General features: G+C 36.6%; 1 protein-coding gene across 4 annotated transcripts in view; it reads left to right on the top strand.

Moving 5' to 3' along the window:
- Positions 1–17,787, top strand: part of CADM1 (cell adhesion molecule 1) — a 346,265-nt gene that overhangs the window by 118,501 nt on the left and 209,977 nt on the right. The window lies entirely within an intron of this gene.

The raw sequence follows: 17,787 nt of genomic DNA, 5'->3' as shown, positions 1-17,787 counted from the left end.
TTTTGGGGAAATAGTTTGAAACTTACTGAAAAGTTGCAGGAATAGTACCAAAAACACCCATATTCCCTTTACACATGTTTGTCTCTTGCTGTCCTTGAACTCTTTATGTATGCTTTATGGATTGTCTGTTTAAACACTTCCTTTCTCTGTTCTCTTTCCCCATCTTTCTCTATTCAGTTTGAGACTATGCTGCATAATCATGTCCCTTGGCTTCCAAATACTTAAGAGTGTCTTTCCAAAGAATGAGAATATTTTTTGGTCTAACTACAGTATACTTACTAACTGCAGGAAACTTAACATTGATATGCTATAGTCTTGTGTTCATATTTCAGATTGGTCAATTGAGCTAATGATGTCCTTTCTGGCATTTTTCCTCCTATAGTATTAGGTCCATTCCAGGATCACACATTGCATTTGGTTGTTACATCTCATTTAATGGGGCTTTCTTTGTTACGACACTGACGTGAAAAAATACATAGGACTCTTTTTTTAATAAAAATGTGTTCATTTGGGTTTGTCTAATGTTTCCTCATGGTGAAATTAAGACCATACATTCCCAGATGAAAATAATTAAGTGACATGTCCTTATTGGAGCATTACATTGAGAGGTAATGTTCTTCCCTTCATTGATATTAAATTTGATTATCTGCTCAAAGGATTAGCTTATTTTTTCCACTGTATAGATACTATACTTTCCTTTGAAACTAATAAGCAATCTGTGGCAACATGCAAATATTTTATTCCTCTTCCACAATTTCCCTTTAGATTTAACTTCTCTTGATGATTCTTGAACTAGTCTTTCCTATGATGATTTAGAATTAGAGCATCAGCATTTACCAGTTAGCAGTCTGCATTCTCTTGCAAAGAGAAATCCTTCCACCCACCCACCAACCCATCCATCATCCATCTATCTATCCATTCATTCTCTTTTCTGTTATTGCTATTGACTCTTAAGACTCCCCATTAATGGTTTAATACTTATTATTTTTCTTAAATATATTTATGCTCGAATTCTAGATTTAATCAATGACAGTATTTAATCAGACTGTGTCTCACCTGTGTTCTTTTGACATGCCCCCACCATTTTTTTTTTTTTTTTTTAGCACTAACTTTCTGATATAAGATGCTGTAGGCTCATCTTGTACCTTCTCTACCATAGCCCTGTAGTCAACCATTTCTGTGGAGATTTCTGGGTCCTTTTTGAGGCTAGTGGTCTTAGAAACTGATACAGTGCTGGGTGTAACTTACTAATGGAGCAATTGCTTCTAGGCCATCGTTAGGAGTCAGTGAGGAAAAATATGTACATGCATGCTTGTGCACGTGTACATAGTTTAGAAATCATGTGTTTGAACTAGTGTTGTTACTGAGCCCAAGCTTATCCTTCTTGCCCCACGCAGGCCAAAAAATTGGGAGACGAGTTGTTATAACAAGGAATAACAATTTTAATTGGAAAGCTAGCAGACAGAGAAGATGGCAGACTATCATCTCAAAAAACCATCTCCCGTCAGTCCCAATTCAGGCTTCTTTTATACAGGAAAGGGGGAGGGGCCCAGTGTGGCACCAACCAATCACTGAGCAGGACCACTAACGGTCACTGGTTGACAGTTGCTCCCTAACGGTCTCTTGCTTGGGGGAGAGGCCCACTGCGGTGCCAACCAAAGGCTGAGCAGGGCTGCTATAGCTCTTGCCTGCCCCACGCTTTACAATACTTCCAAGTCCAAACCATCAAGGAGGATGCTTACCTCCATTCTATCAATATATTTGATTCTCCTTCTTCCACAATGAAAGTCCTGGCTCCTAACACAGATACTCATTTACGCAGTTTTATAGTGTTCTTGCCTGGAGAATCCCAGGGACAGAGGAGCCTGGTGGGCTGCTGTCTCTGGGGTCACACAGAGTTGGACATGACTGAGGTGACTTAGCAGCAGCAGCAGCATAGTATGTCTAAAAATATTTTCAGAACTGCCTCACTCTTGCCACTACAGAAAACTACTAAAAACATTCAGGATGTGTTTGCTGTTTTCCCTCCATGCCTCCTCAGCATGGAGAATAGAGTAAAATACTGAGGTAAATTTGTATCTTTTTTCCTCTCCCTTCCTAGTGGTTATGTCATTAATGTGAAGGACATTTGTGTTTATTTGGTTCACTGTGCTTTCAATTTTAGGTTTTTATTTTTCCCACCCTTGTTTAACATTAATTCTTTTAGGATTCCATGTCTTTATTTTTAAATGTATTTATTTTTAATTGGAGGATAATTGCTTTACAATATCAGGTTGGTTTCTGCCATATATCAACCCGAATCAGCCACAGGTATACATGTGTTCCCTCCCTCTGAACCTCCCTCCCACCTCCCACCCCATCCCACCCCTGGGTTATCACAGAGCACCAGGTTGAGCCTCTGTGTTACATAGCATTCCCCATTAGTCATCTGTTTTTCATTTGGTAATTATGTATCTCAGTGCTGCTCTCTCAATTTGTCCCACCCTCTGCCCCTGCTCTGTCCATGTCTGTTCTCTATGTCTGCATCTCTGTTCCTGCCTTGCAAATAGGTTCATCAGTACCATTTTCCTAGATTCTAAATATATGCATTAATGCATGTTATTTTTCTCTTTCTGATTTACTTCACTCTGTATAACAGGCTCTAGGTTTATCTACCTCACTAGAACTGACTCAAATTCATTCCTTTTTGTGGCTGAGTAATATCCTTTTGTGTATATGTACCACAACTTCTTTATCTGTTCATCTGTCAACGGACATCTGGGCATCTAGACATCTAGATTGCTTCCACGTCCTGGCTGTTGTAAATAGTGCTGCAATATGTAAAACATTATTAACACTTTTCCCAAATTCCAGACTCTGTATAAAGGTATATTGAGACATGTGTCACTGTAGGAAGTTGGTCATGTATTTAAAGGAAGTGTGGCTCATTCTCTTGAAGTTTAAAATCATCCTCTTATTTTATTATTCTAATTTTTTTTTTCCCATAATCAAGGCTATTTCTTGGGAGTTAAAGGGAACAAGAACCTGTCTTGATTCTTGCACCACTCCTAAGTTTTTGATAGAGAAGATATTCAGAAGCATTTGCTTAACAGATGGGGCAAATGCCTGGTAATTTGTGACGTGCATGCCCTTTCTTAGCCCATTTGTCTGTGTGTCTTGGGGACCAAGTTCCCTGATTCTATACACTATTGTTAGCTGTTTGACTTTTTTCTTTGTCTGACTCCTTTATAAGCTTACCAATGATACATTTTACTAATTTCCACCCTTCTAGTTTCAAAAAATACAACTTTTAGAGGTGGGGGAATCAAATGTGTGCATTTTTCAGGAGTTTAAGCTCCTTATTTAAATATCTTTTCTTTTTTTTTTTCCAGCAGCAAAGTTTAGAGTGTGTTTAATATGAAAAGACTGACATATACTCTAGTTCCACATGGAATATGAATATGTTCTCCTACTTTGGGTCAAGGTGAAAAGTATAGTTTTTCTTTATTAAACATTTGGAATTTGTGAACTTACCCATGAGATGTTCTTTTATCTTCTTTTTGTTCAAAATTACAGTTGGGGTTTGTGGATTGATAGACTCACAACAGTTAATCCTAAATGCCTAAATGAACTGCCAGATAGCTTCAGGTGAAATAGTGTTCCAGGGCAGGCTTGATTTGTAGAAATGAACTTCACAGTTGCTCCTTTCGGTCCGGCAGTTAATTTTGTTAGAGGTAACCTACGTAATCTTAATATTAGAATGTGTCCAATTTTGTCCTGTTCTTACATAGGAAAAATCCCAGTGCACAGAAAGCAATAAAGCAGCTTGTACATCAAAGACACTTCAGAATTAGTGTCTGAGGGGCTGTCAGCCAGTTTTATTTGTATTTTTGATACAGTTGTGATGCTTGTAAGTCAAATAATTAGAAATCGATATGAAAGGAGGTTGCATTTGTGCAGCCCATTAGCTATTCCGAGGAGCCTATTTGAATGTTGACGTTAAGGCTTTAGATGTGAGGGTTTTCTGACAGATTGTGAAATTTTCTTAAGTTAGCCACTAGGCTGAAATGTACCTAACTGAGGTGGGTAGCTTGTTTGTTTTTTTTTTTTTCCTTCAATCCTTCAAATTTTCCTAGCTATGGCAGTTAAAAATTTGGCTTCATATTGATAGCCCTCATATATATTCCAAGACAAATTTAAAATAAAACCCATTGTTTTGAATGCATGTCTAATAGAATAATTGAGGTGATCATCAAAAGTCTGTCCCCCCCCCCAAAAAAAAAAAAAAAAAGTCTGTCCCCTAGTAATGGTGTATTAATAACACTGGACAGCTAGAAGGAAGCCTGTTTCAACTATGAGAAATGAATAGATGGAAACCTGTACTGAAAAGTACTCACATTTAGGAAAAGTGTTGGAGTTTCTCTAGCATTTTACTCAGGAGCAGCAAATCTTATTTCTGCATTTGTATATTTTTTTAACATGTCATGTTGCTGAACTTTTTTTTTTTTCACCTACATTTAACAGGTTTGTTTTTGTCTTGTTTTGAATATTTTAATTGCAAACTTATCTGTTTCTTTAAAAAAATCCATTAAAAATAAATATATATTGTTAAGCTGTGTGGTAAAAACTAAAATGAGTATGAATGTATGTTTTCCGTAAAGGTTCTGAAAGCAATAATGGGATCTCTTTAAGCTCTACTGTATAGGAAGGCGAGCGATCCATCAAAAGCACAGTCTTGGATTTGGGTCTTCTATTTAGATTAGGAATGTTAAGAAAGATGGATGGTAAATGTCTTTTAGCTGTATTGTCCCCCAAACATGAAATGAAATCTAAAGACTCTCAAAGAAGGTTTCAATTACACTAGCAAATGACTTGAACAAGGATTGGGTATGGGGAGGTCACGGGCCAGTGGGATGCCAGTTGTGGATTTATATTGTTTAAAATGAAAACATTATTTCCATTAACCCCTTTCCACTCACATCTCCACCAGAGTTATTTTCAGATGGTACTTTTGTAGGTGTTAGTCATACTTGATAGAAATACCTTATCGCTAGTGTGAATTGCACAGCCTGTCCATGGGTATATTTTTTTCCCCTGGCCAGTTCACAATCCAAGGTTTCATTTGGCTAATCCTCTAGAGAGATACTGGCATCCTTATGTTCTCCAGACTTGATTTCAGAATGTAGCAGTAAGCCATCCAGTTGCAAAGAAGCATTTATAAATATTTTAATTAAAAACAAAAAATGGATTCCCTATTGTGGTTTTCCAAGATAACGGCTAATCGACTGCCGGATCACACCGTGTACGTGAGTTGAGGGAGGGAAAATTCTCGTTTTCAGGGTGACTCTCAATAGATTTGCCCTTAGCTATATACTTGTGGGTTTTTAGTGTGGTTTTTGCCCTCTTATTACAAATGGAGAAAAGAGTTGGTAAGCAGAAGAGGAAGCATCCTTTCAATGAGTCAGCCATAGTGTACACTCAGGGCAGACACTTTAAAAGAGCACCATTAATTTGAATAAAACAGGAGAAGGTAGGTACTTTGTACATCCGTAAAGCACTGAAGGGGATAAATCCAATTATCTGTTCAATATTTAATGGCCATAAAGTTAAAAATTTTAAAGGCAGTACCTCAGAGACTGCTTAGTCAATTCCGTCCATATTATTTTTGACGTTCAAAAGTCAAGGTAGACTAGCCACGTTGACAGCAGCACTCATCATGTTGGTCCGCTGATTTAGTGGCAATGACCCTGGGGTTTGTATTTCTCTACACAGTTGAAAATCAGTGGCTTTTTTTTTTTTTAGAAACTCATAGGGAATTTTCGTGGTCTCCTGAGTTGACATCTTTTTTTTTTCAGTTCCTTTCTGTTGGTTCTTGATACAAAAGATAATTAAGGATGATTGATGAAGAAAGCCCGAACACAGAGGAACCAGAATAAAGATCAGCTGTTTGGACTAAAATATTGCTTTTAAAGAAAACAGGATTTTTTTAAATATATTTCAAAAATTCCTGTCTAAGAAATTCTTTTAGAAACTCTGTTCAATCCAAAGCCTATTTTTACAGATTTTTCTCACTGTGCGTATTTCCTAGCAAGTTGTGAAGAAAAATGATAATTTATTAATTCTGCCACCTCCATCCATTTCTCTTCTAAAGCTGTAGTTAGCTAGCGATGCAGGTGGGCACTGCTCTGACTGTGGTTCAGAGGCAGCTGAATCATGAAGCTTCTAAGAAAATCAATGTGCTAGCGACATTTGGAATGAATGTCAATATGACAGTGATTTTGTGATGTGCTGAAGCTTTATTCCTCTTTCCTATTAGCTAATACAGGATTCTAATTAGCCATTAACTTGCTCTCACCTTGTATGGTCCAAACTATAGAGGCATATCTTGTGTTTCAGAGAATGTCACTGCTAGTTATCTTTTTACTGATTCTGTTTTATATATTACCTTTTGCACAGAATGTTCCCCTTTTGTATGTTTTGGCTATAGAACTCTGTGCTCCCTGGGCATTAAATCTCTTTCAGCGTGGTTTCAGTTGCCTGTATGTAGCTTTTTATTTATTTTTTTATCAAAGAATATTTTAAACTAATACTGTGTGTAGATGAATTTTGACGTGATGGAGGGTTACTATTAAAATGTTGTAGAGGAATCATGCAGGAAGACAACTTAAAGAGATTAAAGAGCAAAAGTTAATATATTGCATGAATTATGATATGATAAGAGGACATTTATTTTGTTTTTAAGATAGGTACAAGTTTCAAGAAGGTGATATCTGTTTTGAGTGATTTTAAGGAGTCTGTGGCTTTCCTTGGGAATACATATGAAGTGCTTTTCTCTTATTTTGCTATTCTTTTCCCTTGAAAAAGGACACTTAGTTTATTTTACTCGATTTTCAAATGCAAATTCAGCTTATTCTTGTAGCATATAGAGTCTCTAAGGATGAGACTTGCTGAAATCTAAAACCATTTCACATTCTTGGATCTTATAGTTTTAAGTAGATTGCTCCTTGTTTTGTTCCAAGTGTCTTGAGTGATTTGGGTGTTAAACCAGCAGAAACCTTTGTTTTCTTGGTTTCCCATAAAGAAAATAAAGGTGAGAAAAGAATGATTTCCTGGATAATTCAAAGAGAAGATTTAACATACAAATCCCTAACATGCTACTATACAGGAACTTCCAAATCAGCTTATGTTACAACTCAGCACGACAGTTGTTAAACTCATTTATTTTTAAAGAGCTTTTATATGTGATACATGTTAAAAGAGCCAAGAAGAGGGGAACTTTAACACCATTCTTCTGAATATGACTCTGAACTTGAAATATATGGCATATTTCCTTTGTTTGCTCACTTGTGAACCTCACAGTCCTTAGACTAAACTTTTCGATGACAAAAACCCTCTTGTGTGTGTGTATTCATATATATATGTATATATATGTGTGTGTATTATGTATATATTTAACATTGTGTTTCCTGTATTTTTTGCCTTAACTTTATATTGCCAATATTATTATTTATGTACTATTTCCCTTTAAGTTGATTAATCTTTTTACTTACCCTCATCCAAATAAATATTTGCCATGAAATTACAGGGTTTTGGGGGGACCTGTATTTTCATACATGTTTAAATTAAAATCTCAAATATTAAAACTTTTGAAGTTTTAGATTCCATTTAAAATTATTTCATGATTCACATTTGAGAAAAAGTGTCCTAGACTTGCACATTGAGCAAATATTCATTTTAGTGTAGATGGGGAATCCAGTCAATCCTAAAGGAAGTCAGTCCTGAATATTCATTGGAAGGACTGATGCTGAAACTGAAACTCCAATACTTTGGCCACCTGATGCGAAGAACTGACTCATTGGAAAGACCCTGATGCTGAGAAAGATTGAAGGCAGGAGGAGAAGGGGATGACAGAGGATGAGATGGTTGGATGGCATCACCAACGTGATGGACTTGAGTTTGAGTAAGCTCTAGGAGTTGGTGATGGACAGGGAAGCCTGGTGTGCTGCAGTCCATGGGGTCGCAAAGAGTCGGACATGACTGAGCGACTGAACTGAACTGGGGCGGGGAATTGATTTATGGTGTACTTACTGTGTCAAATACTGTTTTCAATAGTCTGATGTTTTCTCATTTAATCCTTTTAATAACCCCAATAAAGAAGATATTACCATTTTACAAATAAACCCAAGGCTCCGAAAGGTTAAGTGACATTCCTAAGGTTAAATAGCTGAGTAAAAATTAGAACTGAGATATGAACCCAAGGCCACTGGATTCCAAATTCTATGCTATTTTTGCTACATGTTGCTGACTCCCTGTTGGCTAATAAGGTTAATGAATTAACCTTATGCATGCATTCATATAATGGTTGGTTTTACCCATTGTTACTCCTTTGTGGTTGAAATAGTTTCCTCTGAGTGGTATTTATAGTTTGTGATTTTCCTCTGGAATTGCATTTTACATGATCTTGAAAGTTGTTGTTATCACCTTCCTTTTAGGTCTTGTGTGAAAGGGAGCCTCTCAGCACTTCTGAGGAAATCTGCTCATGTTTTATTTTTTAAAAGTATCACTAATTAAGAGTTGAAAACAAATATTAAGCTCCTTATTTAAGTTAGTGTCATCTCTGTAGTTTTCATTTTATGTGGCTTCAATCATGTTATACTTTGGAGATAAAGCTTGGAGATGATCTGATCTAGTTCACAAGCCTTATTCAAAATGAGTGCTTGAATCCGTTTTCAGCACACATGCATGATCCTTTCTTGATTACCTCCAATTATGGAGTCTCACTCTCTACTCTATAACTGTTAGTGAAAACTGATGGTGGGTTTAGGCGACCCTAAACTTAATACTTCAAGACAAATTTCATAATATTTAAGAGTTGTAAGATAGCCTAATGCTTGCTTATTCAATTTATTCTACCACCAATTTCTATGGTGGTAGAAAATAGAAAAAGGTTTTAAAATTACTATTTGTCTTTTGATAAATTAAAAAAAAATTTCTATTTCCCTTTAAATTATTTGGTTTGCACTTCAGATCATTATTAGAGTTTCCTTTTCATTCAGCTGGATGGCATATCCAGAGATTGTTTAATGGGATCACTTACATTGATGATGGTTTAGTATTTTGAATATAGCACACAATAGCACTTTTAAGAGAATGATCAGGACTGGTACGTGAGGGATGTGAATTGCTTGAGTTGGACATCTCAGCTTGTGTAAGTGCACTTTTGTGGAACTTCTCTTCAGCTGCTCACCCAGAGCACTTTATACTTCACTGTATCCTTCTTGATTTTCCTGTCTGGTTTCCTTACTGTATTCATTTTATGTTTTCTAAACTATGGGAAGTGGGGAAATAGAGGAATTGCATATCTTGCTTTTTGATTATAGATTTTAGCTGCTCTGGTTTTAAGTGGGATGGGAGGTACTGGGTCCTAGGAATCAGTGTCTCATGAGAGTTGGAATTAGTGCATCTTCATAGCCAATGTCAAATAGGTTGTTCTCAGCTCATTGATTTGGCCTATATCTGTTAATTTTATTATATAGTTTATACTGTAGCTGCTGTTTTATTATTCCCTCATAAAATTAATTGGTGCCTAAAACAAATATTATTAAAGATACTATATTTTATATCAGTCAACATACCAAGTTGACTGATACAGTTTCAGTATGGAGTTTTATGTTCTGTGTGTCTATGTCAATAAATACATACAATCTGGAAAATGAAACGAGCCAGAATTTTGTTTTTAGTCTGAAAAGGTAAAGTGAATCAGAGGTGGTGACCACCTAGTTCCCCTGATGACTCAAACAAGCAAATAATTCAGCATGACCTAGAACATTGCTCATTTCAAGAAACTGGTTCACAGCTCCTTCCCTATTCCATGTAGAGAATTTTAGCTTTATTGAAGCCAAAAATCTAGTGCAGCTTTTTGTCAGTTAGAGGAATATTTTGAGCTTCCGTGTTTTGCCTGTTGTTTTTTTCTCCCCCTACAAACGTGTGAAATGTTGGTATCACAAGAAAACCAAGCTATTTTTGGTCTTCTAAAATGTGACTCCATGGTCCCCATGTGGACTGAATTCTTCTTAATGTGCTGTTTTCTTCAGCCTAACCTTTCTATAGGGAGGAGTAATAAGTTTATTGTCAGTATTGTGGATATTTTAATTGAAGATAAACGAGTTTTCTTTTTAAATGTCTTCCATATTATATATCTTCAGTTTTATTATCCTAATTTCAGTAGATTGGCAAAGCCAGATAAGCTTAACAACCCTGACCTGATTCAGCATTCATTACTGCTGCTAAATCAAATAAGACCTGGCTAATAGAAACAGGGCTAGTGCAGCCATTTTTCAATTTAATTAGAATATTGTACATTGTATTGTACTTATATGTGTATACCAGAGACAGAATTTGATCATCAATTTGGAAACATTCATGCTGCACCCTCCAGCTAGAGAATTTTATCATTTATTGTAAACTCTTCTCTTTGAGGTTGGGGGAGTCTTTAAATTATTAAATAATCAGGATTGCTTGAAGGTATGAAGATGAGACTATCTTACTTGATATGCCATCCAAGGCATGGAGTTTAGGTACCACTTCATTATAGCTGAGATTGGCAAACTTTTTCTGTCAAGGGTGAGGCAGTAAATGTGTTACACTCCTGGGGTCATACGCAACCAATGAGCATGGATATGTCCCTGTAAAACTTTATTTATGGACACTGAAATGTGGATTTCATGTACTTTTCTTGTGATTTTAGCATTATTCCTAAAATTTTTTTTAAACAATTAAAACTGTAACAACTATTCTTGGTGCATGGGCTCTATAAAAACAAGACAGCAGGCCGGATTTGAACCTTAGTTATTGACCCCTGAGCTGTCGGATCCTGTTTCCTATTCTATCTACCTACCTATCTAGTTAGCTATTTATTATACATACAGGTATATCCATTCTTTTTCAGATTATTTTCCCATTTAGGTTATCACAGAGTATTGAGCAGAGTCCCTTGTGCTATACAATAGGTTCTTGTTTACAATACACTTGTATTATACAATAGGTTCTATTTTAAATACAGGAATGTGTACATATCAATCCCAAACTCCCAATCCATCCTCCATAGCACTCTTCCCCTCTGGTTCATTCACTAAGCCTGTTAAGTCTGTTTCTGTTGTGTCAACTTTTTTTTTTTTTTTTTAGATTCTGAATATAAGTGATAACATTTGTCTTTTTCTGTCTGACTTCACTTAGTATGATAATCGCTAGGTCCATCCTTGCTGCTGCAGATAACATTACTGTGTTAGCCGCTCAGTCGTGTCCGACTCTTTGTGACCCCATGGACGTGTAGTCCGCCAGGCTCCTCTGTCCATGGGATTCTGCAGGCAAGAGTACTAGAGTGGGTTGCCATTCCCTTCTCCAGGGGATCTTCCCAACCCAGGCATTATTTTTATTTTTATTTATTTGTATATTTACTGACTGACTTCTCTTAGGTGATTTGTTCTGTATTTCTGTTTGTTCACTTTCCACAATGCAGGAAATGTGGGCCGACTGACTTTTTCCTGTCATCCCATTATCTGCCAGTCTCCGCTTGATGGGGGAAAGGAGAATCCGGTGTTGAGCCATCAGTGAGAGTAATTTCTGTTATCAGTTGGTAGTTGCTGTTTAATTTTCAAGGTGCAGACAATGCAGCAGAATTGACTTATCTCATTTTCACATTCCGAGAGATGATATGTTACTCCTGAGAATGCTGTCATTTTTCCAGTGTTCCTCACCCTGTGTGGTCATTAACAACAGCGGAGTTCATAAATTGATCCCAGATTTGAGTTGTAAGTTATTGGCCCTGCAAACTTGGTGGACAAACTCTGCTGTCAGTATTTGTGTTGATGGATACTCTGAGCAAGGCTTCCTGACTGCAACCTAACTGTTTAGTACCCATGACAGTAGAGTTTTAGGTTGTGTTGTAATAGGATTCTTCTTCCAGAAATTTGCTATCAGACATATTCACCTCAAATTTTTACGAGGCAATGAATCATTGAAACTTAAGGTTGGCGTTGTCTTTTTAAAATGGTTTTCAAGAAGGACTGGATTAATTTATAAGATCTAGATTTTGAGAAATTATTTTCTCTTATAGTGAAAGTTCAATTTGCTAGTAAATCAGTGAAAACTCTGTCATTTGACATTATGGATGCTTGTCTCTTTATAAATATAGGATTAGTCATTTAAGCTTGCCACTGGCATCTTTTGCAAGAGTGGACATGCTCTTGTCTTTCTATAAGATACCTCTGAAAAAAAAATGGAAGTGTTAGTCTCTCAGTTATGTCTGACTCTTTGCAACCCCATGAACTGTAGACCACTAAGCTCCTCTGTCCATGGAATTCTCCAGGCAAGAGTACTGGAGTGGGTTGCTATTCCCTTCTCAGGGGATCTTCCTGACCCTGGGATTGAACTCATCTCCTGCATTGCAGGCAAATTCTTTTCCATCTGAGCCACCAGGGGAACCCCAAGATACCTTCTAGATTTACTCGAAAAAAAGTGAGTCTACTAGTTTTCTCTCTTGGTTGGTGGAACTTAAAGATAGCTTTCATTCCAGTTCAGTCGCTTAGTCGTGTCTGACTCTTTGCGACCCCATGGACTGCAGCATGCCAGGCTTCCCTGTCCATCACCAACTCCCAGAACTTGCTCAAACTCACGTTCATTGAGTCAGTGATGCTATCCAACCATCTCATCCTCTGTTGTCTTTAAGTATATGAATTATTACTATTGACATTTGTGAATGATGACTATTCAACTTTGGTAATTGCAACCAGCCTATTTCTAGAATTATTTATTAAAACATTTATCTAGCTCTCTCTTTTCTAAGTTTAGCTAAGTCCTTCCTGATCAGCTAGACCTGTGGTCTCCTGCCAAAACTTTTATTCCTTGTTTCACATCATCATGGAAGAAAAATCAACAAAAAGATGAGTGCATACTCTAACTCCTGGCATTTTATTTTGGTTCACTTCTCTTTTCCTGTGGTCTCCGTAAGGTGATTAGAACATAGCTGACTTTTTCAGTAAAGTTCTACCATTTCCTTCCCCCATCCATAAGCAAATTATTTGCAGATGACTTGAAAGTAGCTCCCAAGTATTGGTAACTAGTGCCGGTAGTTTTTAGGTGGTACACAAAGTTCTGTAGGTCAGCTTGAAATCATAATGCTTGCAAGGAAAAAAAAATTAAAATTGACTTCAAAGGACAACTCTGACACGGTCAATTAATAATTAAAACAGTTTTTTAATGAGCTATGCAATTACCTGTATGTCCCTGGAGATGATGGTTTATGGTATTATTGCAGTGCCCTTTCTTTAGTCATGGTGCATGACATTTGTAATTTAAAGCCGGCTAGACATTAAAGTGACAGAACTTTCATTAACCTTGTCTAAAGTTTGCTGATGACAAATGACTTATAAAACATGCTGTTGTCAAAATATACCACATATTTAAAAGTACTTTAAAAGTCCTGTGGGCTCTGAGAGGCTGTGGAGCCTCAGAGAGAGACAGGGTCCACCACTGTCCTCTGGAATTACCTGACGGATCCCCAGTGACTGGCATTATGTCTTCATACTCAGGTAAGTGGTACCTGCTTCAGACAAGAGCTAATATACTTTTCATGGTTCTCTGGTTCAGGTGGGTTTCCCAAGGGTTTTGCACTGCATGACCTGATTCTGTTGACTAGTGGTTTATGACTATGGAATAATTTCTTCTAAATCTGCCTTGCAGTTTTGTTTTTTCAGCCTAAAACCAGTGATTATGTTTTGATCCTAGCTTTTCTGGTATCTTGCTTTTACATTTTTAGCCATCTACTTACTTATGCTGTGTCCTATCCCCCTTTATTTTTGTGTATGTTTTTTTTTCCCTCTGATTTGAAATAAAGCATTCTCTTCTTTTTGCAGAGCCCATGATGTATAAACATTTTGTATTTGTATTTTCTTCATCATATTTCTTTGAGAGGAATATTTTGAAACTACTAAGGGAGATATTGCAGAGGGGTATCCTTTTATAATTGCAACAGCAATAAATACATGGTAATTAGCATTTAATGAGCAGGTGCTGTATGCCAGGCACTGAGCTAAGACTTCTGTCTCATTTAATTCTCACAGTAACTAGATGTGATGCTATCACTCCATTTACAAATGTGGAAACAAAGGCACAAAAAGATTAAGTACTTGGTTGATGTCTCAGAACTTGGAGATGAGTGAGGATTCCTGTCTAAGACTGAGTAACACCAAGGATCGTTTAGCAACAATGACTTTCAACTCACTTTGGCTTTTTCAAAACAGATTACGTGTTTGTTGTGCTTTCATCTTTGTGCAGTACAGTGGTTTTATTAGTCTTACCTTTGTATAATATACCAGTAAATAAGTGTAGACTGGCTACTATACCAGCAAAAAAAATTATAAGTCAAAGTTGAATATTTATACTTTATCTAAAAGAACAGTTAAAAAATTTATAACCATCTTTTAACTCAATTCTTGATAGGTATTTCCTATTATTTTTCGTGTATTCCTTGTATTTAATATGTTCTGATTCTATCTTATGGTTAGTTCCTATGAGATTAAAGGCTGCAATATAGCATTCACAACACACTATCTTTTTTCCTTTTGATGAACGTCCATAAATTTCTTAAACACTGTGGGAATATTATGCATTATGGAATACTAAGTATTCCCATCTTATTGATTAATTTTATATTGATGAATAGTAACCTAGATTCTGCATGCTAGTCTTAACTAATTTTGGTTGATGTACAACAACAGAAAGTTGCACAAAGAATAAATGCTCAATACCACAAAATAAGCACCGAGTAACTGTTACTCAGCTCAAGAATTAGACTTTAGCCTATACTCCAGAAGTCTCCCTTCATGCCCTCTCAAAATTACTACTCTTTTCGTCTCCTCAAAGATAACTTTAATGCCATAGTTTTTTAGTTTTCTTAGTTTTTGCTTTTGACATTTTTAAACTTCTTACTGTGAAAAATGTCAAACATACAGAAGTAGACATAATAGTGTATTGAACTCCCTTATGTTCCCATCACTTACCTTCACCAGTTATTAACTCAAGGTCAACATTGTTTCATTAATAATCTCACCCATTTCTATGCTTTCACACCGCTGAATCACTTAAATGTTGTCTCTTTTAACCTATAGCTTCTCCCTCACCCTTTTCCCCTCCTTGAAGTTTATTTGTTGAAGAAACTAGACTGTTTGATCTATAGAGTTTCCTACAATCAGAGTTTGGTTTTTATGTCCTCCTGATGTTGTTTAGTGTATCTGTCTCTTCTTGTTCAGTTTCTGAGTCGTGTCTGACTCTTTGCAACCCCATGAACTGCAGCACTGAAGCACACCAGCCTTCCCTGTCCTTCGCTGTCTCCCAGAGTTTGCTCAAGCTCATGTCCATTCAGTCAGTGATGCCATCCAACCATCTCATCCTCTGTTGCCCACTTCTCCTCCTGCCCTCAATCTTTCCCAGCATCAGGGTCTTTTCCAATGAGTTGGCTCTTCACATCAGGTGGCTGGAGTATTGGAGCTTCAACTTCAGCACATTTGTCCTTTCTTAATTTCCCATAAATCATAGTGGAGTATATCTGATTTGGGTTTGGTTTTTTTTCTCTTTTGGGGAGGGTGGGTGGGTATATGAAGGGCAAGAATACTCTGTAAGTAGGCACATCATATATGTACCTTTTGTGGGGTGTATGATGTTGGTAACTATTTGAAGATCAATGTTTAGATTCTTACAATAGAATCTACAGGATAGTGGTAATCTTACTTTGTTATCCCTACTTCATAAGGAGAAACTTCCTTTTATTACCCTAAGATGCAATATGTATGGGAAGGACAAATAAATGATTGATTATTTAATTTTCCAAAAAATTAGTTGGTTCTCTGGTATCCTTTAAAGATAATCATGGGGAGTTTGTTTTGTTTTAGTATTATTTTAAACTCATAGCTTGAAACACACTTTCATCTATTGCAATTATTATTCTGTTGATGCTCACATTATCCTGTTTTTGCCTGTTAATATTGGCTCCTGAGAAACTTTTAACATGACTCTAGATTCTTTGTTAATATCACTTTTTCCTGATGTGATGATATACTGATGTTTTATAAGATTTATTTTTGTTTCCTCCTCACACCTGGAATCAGTTATTTCTTCTACGGACTTGTTCCTTTTGGTGGGAAATATTATTTAGAAACTATAATCTGGTCACTAGGGGATTCTTATTGCTTCCAAGTAGATCATTGTTTTTAGATCTTTTTAGTGTAGAGCTGGGGGATGCATTGTTATTGTCGTAAGGATAAAATGCATGATGACTTCATCTTGTCTCTTCTAGTTCACGACTACACAGATTTTACTTAAAAATCACATATTTACTTAAATCACATATTTTATCCCCATTTACCAGCTCTGTGGCCATTTCTGATTTCTCCTTGAACAGTGCTGCAAGGCTGGAAGTGGCTTCTGCATGCTGCCCTGTAAAGCATGCATTTGTGTTTTCATTTATTTGTTTATGCCTCAAATCCTGGTTCCTAATGAGATTAACATTAGAGGTTCTCAGTATCAGTCACACACTGATGTAACCTCTGGTGGATAAAGTTTGGCATCTGCATTTTAAATTTCCATAGGTGATTCTAATACCAACGTATAAGAACTGCAGATCTATTTTATGAAATACTTTTATGATATAGATATTTAACTATGTCTCCAATTATCTTCTGAGAAATTCCCTTTTCTTCCCCCACCCTTTTTCTTTTTTGATTGGCTGTATTTCTGATGAGCCACCTGTGTACCATCTGAAGTCTCTTTTCTTGTTTAACTCATTGCTCTATACATCTACTAGAAAGACTACAGTTATTAGTATTACACTCCCATAAAAGCTAGGCTGCTGTTATATTTGACCACTTGGAATGCTAAAATACAGGTGAACCTCACAACTAAGACTGTGCCTGAGGCCAGAGGGAGAATTGTCACTGCTTAGAGCAGAGTGCCTGGTGCTGGAGTAGATTTGCTTAAGGGCAATTCTTCATTTGATAAAATATCAGAGCAATTTATGTCCTTGTACCCTTGTTCCCTTCCTTTCCTCTTATGCAGAAATGTTAATTGACAATCAAAGGAGTAACAAGTGCATACCTGAATTCACAAGTCTTTGGGGGCCTATCTTTAATACTTCTGTGGATCCGGCCCTAGTTTGGGTTATGCCTTCTTTCATCCATGCTCACCCGAGAGTGCCAGTGTTTTCCTTGTTCTTTTTTCTTCATTCAGAGTTCTGAAATCTGACTGTGTCTGGTCATTTTATTACTCCTCTCTTAGAACATGCTCTAGTTTTCTATGGGTCCCTCCAGTTTTGAATTAATATTAAAAACAGGGGGAAAAGAGTTAATCTGGAAATGACTGCTTCTTAAGATCAGATTTCGGCTTAAAAATCTAACCACAATTTTGATAATCCTTTAGCTTCATTTAATATTAATTTAGCTTTGTTTTGCATTTGTAAACATCCACATTTTATTAATGTTCTTAAGGGAGAGACAAAGTGGCCACTGTTATTCTCACTTTACGCTGCAAATTGAAACTTCAGAGCTGTTATCAACCTTTGTAATTTAGGTCACACATGTTAAAAGTGGTGGAACAAATTTAGTTGTATCTTATTCCTGACATTCTTTCTGTTGTGACTCGTAAAGAATCCAAAGTAGTTTCCAGTGTTATAGTGCAAGCAAAATGATTTTAGGAGACTTCAACAACCAATTAGAAGGAGAGAGTGAAAATAATCCTAAGTGCCGGGGAGTGGATTTA

This window comes from Cervus elaphus, chromosome 1, assembly GCF_910594005.1.
Source record: "Cervus elaphus chromosome 1, mCerEla1.1, whole genome shotgun sequence".
NCBI lineage: Eukaryota > Metazoa > Chordata > Mammalia > Artiodactyla > Cervidae > Cervus > Cervus elaphus.
Note: the sequence above shows the minus strand (reverse complement) of the source record. Positions and strands in the feature narration are given on the sequence as shown.